This window comes from Gossypium hirsutum, chromosome A08 (genome assembly GCF_007990345.1).
Source record: "Gossypium hirsutum isolate 1008001.06 chromosome A08, Gossypium_hirsutum_v2.1, whole genome shotgun sequence".
Lineage (NCBI taxonomy): Eukaryota > Viridiplantae > Streptophyta > Magnoliopsida > Malvales > Malvaceae > Gossypium > Gossypium hirsutum.
Genome location: NC_053431.1, coordinates 58,474,041 through 58,482,646, shown reverse-complemented (window position 1 = coordinate 58,482,646; position 8,606 = coordinate 58,474,041).

The following is an 8,606-nucleotide window of genomic DNA, read 5'->3' as shown; positions in this document are numbered from 1 at the left end:
CTTTAACTAATAAACTGTACTAATTAGCTCCACCAAAAATTCTAGAAAACAATTTGTAGATGGATATATGAGTCTAGTTTCAGGTAAAATTTACGAAACTGGTTTTCGAGTTTTGGAACTCAAGATATGATTTTTAAGGTGACAGTGACGCAGTTAGCCAGCTTGTCTGGAAATTTTTAAAATGGTCTGTGAAAATAAATGAATTAAGTCTGTTAGCACCTCGTGTTCGACTCCGGCAACGGTCTCGGGTATGGGGTGTTACATCCCCCCTCTTCAAAATGACTTGTCCTCAAGTCGAAATCTGCATCAAAAGGGGTTAAATCTGACACATTAAAAGTAGCGCTGACATTATAATCTCTTGGCAAGTCAATTTTATAAGAATTTTCATTTATTCGCTCTAAAAATTGAAAAGGACCGTCTCCGCGAGGCAGTAGTTTAGATATCCGTTGGACCGGAAAACGGTCCTTGCACATATGAATCCAAACCCATTCTTCGGGTTCAAAAACTACTCGTTTTTGGCCTTTGTTCGCATTACGCACATAGGGATTAGTCCTAGCCTCGATATTGGCCCGCACCTTGCTATGTAAATCCTTGACAAAATCTGCCTTTTTCTTTGCATCTGCATGGACAAACTGATCAGTAGGTAAAGGCAATAAATCTAAAGGAGTCAAGGGATTAAAACCGTAAACAATTTCAAATAGGGAGAATTTAGTCGCCGAACGGATAGAATGATTATACGCAAACTCAATATGGAGTAGACAATCCTCCCATGTCTTCAAATTCTTTCGAACGATGGCCCGAAGCAAAGTAGATAGAACTCTATTGACAACTTCCATTTGGCCATCGGTTTGGGGGTGGGAGGTGGTCGAAAACAGAAGTTTGGTCCCTAATTTACCCCACAAAGACGTCCAAAAGTGACTTAAGAATTTTGCATCTCTGTCCGACACGATCGTACGAGGAATGCCATGTAGTCTAACGATATCCCTGAAAAACAAGTTCGCAACATGGACGGCATCGTCAGTCTTAGTACAGGCAATAAAATGAGACATTTTTGAAATTCTATCAACAACAATGAAAATAGAATCCTTCCCCCTTTCTGTGCACGGAAGTCCGAGAACAAAGTCCATGAGATGTCAATCCACGGTGCTTCAGAAATGGGCAATGGTGTGTACAAGCCATAGGGTTGAACCTTTTATTTAGCATTTTTGCAGGCTATACACCTTTCGCAAACTTGCTCCTCGTCTTTTCGTATCCACAGCCAATAAAAATGTTCATGGAGAGTGGCAAGCGTCTTATTGACTCTGAAGTGTCCCATAAGCCTGCCACTATGTGCCTCATGCACTAATAGGTCTCGAACAGATCCACAAGGAATGCATAATTTACCTTCTCGGAAAAGATATCATACCTGTAAAAATTTTCAAAAGGACCTTTCTCACAAGAAACAAATATCTCTCCAAAATCGGAATCGTTTACATAGGAATCTTTTAATAATGCAAAACCAAGAATCTTAGAATCCAAATATGATAACATAGTATACCTTCTTGAGAGCGCATCAGCCACGATATTATCTTTACCTTTCTTATATTTGATGACATATGGAAACGACTCAAGGTATTCAACCCAGTTCACGTGGCATCAGTTTAACTTATGTTGGCCTTTGATGTGCTTCAAGGCTTCATGATCGGAGTGAATAACGAATTCCTTAGGCCACAAGTAATGTTGCCATGTCTCAAGGGCTTGTATGAGCGCGTACATCTCTTTATCATACACTGGATAGTTGATTACGGCTCCATTGAGTTTTTCACTAAAGTAAGCCACAGGACGTCCGTCTTGTGTCAACACGGCCCCAATTCCAATGCCTGAAGCATCGCACTCGATCTCAAAAGTCTTCGAGAAATCTGGAAGGGCAAGCAAAGGAGCGTTAGTGAGACAATCTTTGATTTTTATAAATGATTTCTCTTGTTCATCGTTCCAAATAGAAGAAGAATTTTTCTTAATAACACTCGTAAGTGGAGCAGCAATAGTGCTAAAATTCGAAACGAATCGTCGGTAGAAACTTGCTAGGCCATGGAAACTTCGAACTTGTGTAACGCTCGTAGGCCTTGGCTAATCTTGTATGGCCTTAATCTTCTCTTGGTCTACCTCGAGACCATCCGCACTAACTATAAATCTTAGAAAAACAGTTTTGTTAGAACAAAAAGAACATTTCTTTAAATTAGCATATAAGTTCTCTTTTCGCAAAACTTCTAAAACAGATTTGAGATGACTTACATGTTCTTCCATAGATTTGCTGTAAATCAATATATCGTCGAAATATACCACACAAAACTTACCGATGAAAGGCCTTAAGACATGGTTCATTAGTCTCATGAACGTACTTGGAGCTTTGGTAAGGCCAAAAGGCATAACCAACCATTCGTATAGTCCGTGCTTGGTCTTGAATGCCATTTTCCATTCGTCTCCTTCTCGCATCCGAATTTGGTGGTAGCCACTCTTCAAATCAATTTTTGAGAACACTTTGGCCCCACTAAGCTCATGTAACATGTCATCTAAGCAAGGAATGGGATGACGGTATTTGATCGTTATATTGTTAACGGCTCGGCAATCCATGTACATGCGCCATGTTCCGTCCTTTTTCGGTACCAATAATACAGGAACATCACAGGGACTTAGGCTCTTGCGAATGTAGCCTTTTTCCATCAATTCATTGACTTGTCTTTGCAACTCTTTGGTCTCATCCGGATTGGCTCAGTAAGTAGGTTGATTTGGAATAACCGCTCCTGGCACAAAATCAATTTGATGCTCGATTCCACGAAGTGGTGGAAGACCACTCGGGGCTTCTTCCGGAAAAATGTCTTGGAAATCCTGCAACAAAGACAAAATAGGAGGGGATAGGGTATCGGGTAAATCGTTAGTAGAAATTAATGCTTCCTTGTACAAAAGTACAAGAACAGTTCGATTCATCACCAAAGCCTTCCTCACATCACTAACTCTTGCAAAAACACTCATTTTCTCGATTTTCTTTTCGTTTTCTTATTTTTCTTGGATATTTTTCTTGTCAATCTCTTTTGTTTTCTTTTTCTTATTTTTCTCTTCTTTTATTTTTTTACAACTTTCTTTTTCTTTTTCCTTATTTTCTCAATAGAATCTTTTAGCTTGATTTGGTCTTCATACACTTGTTTGGGAGTCAACGGTGCCAACGTCACATTCTTTCCCATAAATTTGAATGTATACCGGTTGGTATACCCATCATGTTGAACTCGTCTATCAAATTGCCACGGTCGGCCAAGTAACAAATGCCCCGCATGCATCGGTACGACGTCACAAAGAACTTCATCCGAATACTTGTCGATGTTGAAAGAGACAAGTACTTGCTTCGTTACCTTAAGCTCTCCTCCGTCATTGAGCCATTGAAGTTTGTAAGGACTCGGATGCTTAGTTGTGGGCAGACCAAGCTTTTAAACCATTATCGTACTTGCTACGTTGGTAGAACTGCCTCCATCGATGATGACACTACATACTTTGCCTCCGACTGGACATCGGGTGTGGAAGATGTTCTCTCATTGGAGGTCATTTTCCGCGCCTTGGAGACTTAGACTTCACTTTACCACTAGTAGTTCTCCTTCCATAGGTTGTTCTAAGTCCTCCTCGACTTTAGAAGTCGATTCAGACTCTTTCTGTTCCTCGTCCTCCGTTTCGATCTCGCCATCAGCCCTCAACACCATGGTCCTTCGGTTAGGACATTGAATTGCTATGTGGCCCCTCCCAAGGCACTTAAAGCACTTGATGTCCTGATTTCGATTGAAGGATGATTCGGTGCATTGCCTTTCTTCACTTCGGTGGTAGGCTTATTGGTTTTCGGAAGAGCCGTGAACTCCTTTCCTCGGGAATTGGAAACACCTTTACTCATTCCTTGGCCCCATTTGAGAGTGTTGGAAGTGGTAAATCCTTGACTCGGTCCCTTTCGTTTGAGTTGCTTTTCTACCTTGATGGCCATATGGACCATGTCTACCACTTCAAGGTAGTGTTGTAATTCGACAACATTGGAAATATCGTGGTTTAAACCTGCCAAGAATCACGCCATCGTTGCTTCAGGGTCTTCTTGCACGTCCGCGCGAATCATCACGATTTCCATCTCTTTAAAGTAGTCCTCGACACTTTTGGTCCCTTGCGTTAGATTTTGGAGTTTTTGGTGTAACTCCCGGTGGTAATATGTGGGAATAAAGCGTCGCCTCATGGTCGCCTTCATTTCGGCCCATGTGGAAATAGGACGTTCTCCGTTACGCCTTTGGTTAGTAGTTAATTGATCCCACCAAATCATGGCATAGTCCGTGAACTCTATCGCCGCTAGTTTTACCTTCTTTTTCTCAGAATAGTTGTGACATTCGAACACCAACTCTGTCTTTTTCTCCCATTCAAGATAGACATCCGGATCTGATCTACCTTGAAACGGTGGAATAGACAATTTAATGTTCTTGAGATCATCATCTTTGCGTCTTCGATCTCGTTTTCTGTGTTGCCTACGTCGATCACTAGCTTTAGACTCTTGTTCGCTTTCAAGATCACTAAGGTCATTTGCTTCATCGTCTTGGAACCTTCGTCTTCCCCGATTTTGATTTGGCCTCTCCTGCCTTTGTCTAGCCGCCTCGGGCGTTCTTTCACGTTGGCCAATTGTTTCAACTTGGAATAATCGATTTTCGATTGGGTTGAGCCTTCGATCTAGGAGTCGCTCCATTTCTCGTAATAAGGCTTGCATATTTAAGTCGGGGATGTTGCGAACGGGTTGTCTTGCTGGACGGTCTTCCATATTGTGATCTGACTCTTGTGACATTTAAACTATAGTCAAATAAACCTCACCACGAAATCTCACAATCACTCAGAAAGGAAAAGAAAGATGATTCACTCACACTCGTGTTTACACTCGAGGATAGGCTTTTACCTCTGCTCTATTGCGCTCACAACTCTCGTGCCTTTTACCTCTCGTAACTTTTCTTGTGATTTCGTAGCAGATTCGTTAAGGCTTAGTCCTTGGTCTAGGTGGTCGGCTCAAAAGGGGAACAAGTGATTGATGTATTCGGTTTAGGGTAGGCTGAAAGAGTAGGGAATTGGGTTAAAAGTGTGGCGTGTATATGATTAGGGATAGTAGAATAGAAGATGGATCGAGACTGAATTACAATAGAACAAGTTACCACTTTATATTTTTTTATTTTTTTTAACTTGTATAACTTTTTTTTGTACTATATAAGCAAACTAAATACAATAGGAACACTTCTGTAGGCGATTTTTTTTCTCTTCGGCTGCGTAGATTTTTATTTTTGTAGTAACAACAACAAACTAATCAAAATGAGAAAACTTCGTATACGAAAATTTTTTTCTATACTCTTTTTTTTGAATCCTACTTACATGAGTACACTAGGACTAGCTCGGGGATGATTTCGTCGCACGAACTTCTCGTTTTAGTAGCTCTGATACTAGATGATACGATCAGCCTCAGAAAAGCCGAGTCGTATTAGTGTGCCCGATCGTCGACAAGAAGTTACGCTAGGTTTAATTGAAAGGTCGGATATGGGAAAGAAGGATATTGGTTTTGGTTCGAATTGGAATAGGTAAGAAGAATTGAAAGTTCGGATTTAGGGTCCGAATAGGTATAGATGAATGAATTGGTTCAATTAGGTAAGGGGAATTGAAGAAATGGAAGTAATGGTATGAAGGGTAAGAACGAGATGGTATTATGAAATGGTACAAATGGAATGGCCAGTTTAGGTACAATTTGGTAAATGGAGAACTGGAGTTGAACAAAAAGTGCAAACAAGAACCAATATCGATTTAGTATCGACCCGTTGTTTATAGGCTCTTTTAGTTCGGTTTGGGTATGGTAAAGGAAAATCTAGACCCAATATCTAACAAGATAGGAACCTCGGTATGTTTGAACGCCACACTACGAGTAGTGATAAGTTCGGTTTCGATAAAGGACAACGGTTGACACAACTAGAATGCTAGGAAGCCAATCGAATCTTTGAACAAAATTTGAGAAAAGTTTTGCATCACAATTTTGGCAGCATAACATTAACAAAAGTCAAAAGTTTTTTTTTACAAAGAAAAATAACAAGTATTTATAGCCTAAAGACTAGCTAACCGAATGGACACTTTACATACTTAATAATTAAGTAAAAGTCTCATGAATGCATCTTGAAAATTCTAGAAAGAAGTCCTTTGATGTTCATGACCAGATTCGGCTATGGTGGAGATGTCTTGAAGGTTCTTCATGCTTAAGGAAATGAATCATGAATGAGAGACTCCCTTGGACATTAGCTAGGTTCGGCCAACTTGAGTAATTGAGGCAATCAATTCATGTTATTTGGTGAAAAGTTGGGAATTAATTGAGGAGACTTCATGAGCCAAATTAAGTGTGAATGTCGATTCTTGAAGAGTCCATAGGTGTGAACACTTTGAATTGAAAGGCCATGCCATGTGAACGTAATGTGAACGAAATTTTAAGGTTCATGGAGGGAGATGTTCAGCCACATGTAGGAAGTAATAGGAAGCCTCATTTTAGCCGAATAGTCACTTGGAAAATGAAGAAGTAGCACACCATTCATGAATGGAAACATTCATGAACCTTGAATACATTGAATGTGGCCATACATGCACTTAGCCGAACATACACCTAGGAGATTCAAAGCTCTTAACCGTCCATGCACCTCCAAAAAAAACATGTTGCCTCATGCTCCATATGTCCATTGAGTTTATACAAGAAAATGTGAACAGAATTAATTCAAGCTAATGTGAACACAAATGTAAACATTAAATTCGGTTATGAAAAATTAATTAACATCAATAAACACTTTTAAGACATATTTAATAAAACTAATGTGAACTAAATTTAATATGTGGTTTATTAATTGAATAATTAATGAACTTATTAAATGAAAATTTAATAGCAGTCAAATGAAGTCAGAGTAGTCTTCATGAGATAGAATTCAACTCATGAACTAAAACCGAGCTGGGCTTGGACTCATGAGCTGGTAGTGACCTGGACCCGAGCTGGGGAACTGGAAGTGAGCTGATTCCAAGCTAGTGAGCTGGTTTTGAGTTGAATGGGAACTTGCTTGAGCTGGTTGTAACACCCCGTACCCGAGACCGTTGCCGGAGTCGAACACGAGGTATTTACGGACATATTTCATTTATTTTCACAATCCATTTTAAAATTTTCCAGACAAGCTGGCTAACTGCGTCACTGTTACCTTAAAAATCATATCTTGAGTTCCAAAACTCGAAATCGTAAATTTTACCTGAAACTAGACTCATATATCCATCTACAATTTTTTTTCTAGAATTTTTGATCAAGCCAATTAGTACATTTTATTAGTTAAAGTCTCCCCTATTTCAGGGTTCGACTGCTCTGACCTTCATGCATTACGACTTATATATCTTCTTGTACAGGGCTTCATTACTTATGCCGTTTCTTTCTAACGAAACTAGACTCAAAAAGGAATCTATAAATATATGGCATGACCTCTAATTATCTCTGGTTAATTTATAGTGAATTTCCAAAGTCAGAGCAGGGGATCCAGAAATTGCTCTGGCCCTATTCTACGAAAACTTAAATATCTCTCAAAATACGACTCATATGATCGTTTTGTTTCTTCCATATGAAAGAAGATTCATCAAGGTTCGATTACATAATTTATTCACTATTTAATTTCATTCCTACTATTTTTAGTGATTTTTCAAATCCACACCACTACTACTGTCAGCAACTGTTTTTAAGGTAAACTTTACCTATTTCATGGTTTTCCATGAATCAACTAGAATTTGTCATACAAAGCACCAAAATGATCATGATTAACCATTCCAATGGCTAATTGTTACCAAACGTTTTAATACCTCTCAATGAACGACATACAAAACGATTATAATGCTATGCTCAAAGTATATATAAGCCATTTTCGCATGGCTATCCAAATTTATACAAAACCAAAGGGTACATGACCAACAACAAAAAGGGTAGTCCTATACATGCCATTTTTAGAGTTCAACCAAAAGTGTACCAAAAGGGCTTTGATAGTGTGGACGACTTCGACTTCGACAATCCCGAGTCCGATAGCTGACGAACCAAAATCTATAAAACAGAAAATCAGAGAAACGGAGTAAGCATTTAATGCTTAGTAAGTTTTGAGCAATGAAATTAGGCACAATTGAAGTATAGCATTCATATGACTAAACGGATAATTTCATATACACACATTCTCAAAATCATACCTACTTCACATTACCAACCCTTATATTCATACATAAGAGATCAACTTAACCAAAAGTCGAAGCTCATTAATCGACTGAGCGAATACTATTTAAAAGGAATCAACTAATCCAATGCATATACGAAACATACCTCATCGTTGGGATTTTACGAGCATATTAATTGAAATTATTACAGCAAGATCGCTCATTCCCAAACCAAGTACCTTCGGGCTTTAACCGGATATAGCCACTCGCTCAAATGCCTTTGGGACTTAGCCCGGATATAGTAGTTCGCACAAATGTTTTCGGGACTTAGCCCGGATATAGTAACTCGCACAAATGCCTTCGGAACTTAGCCCGGATAT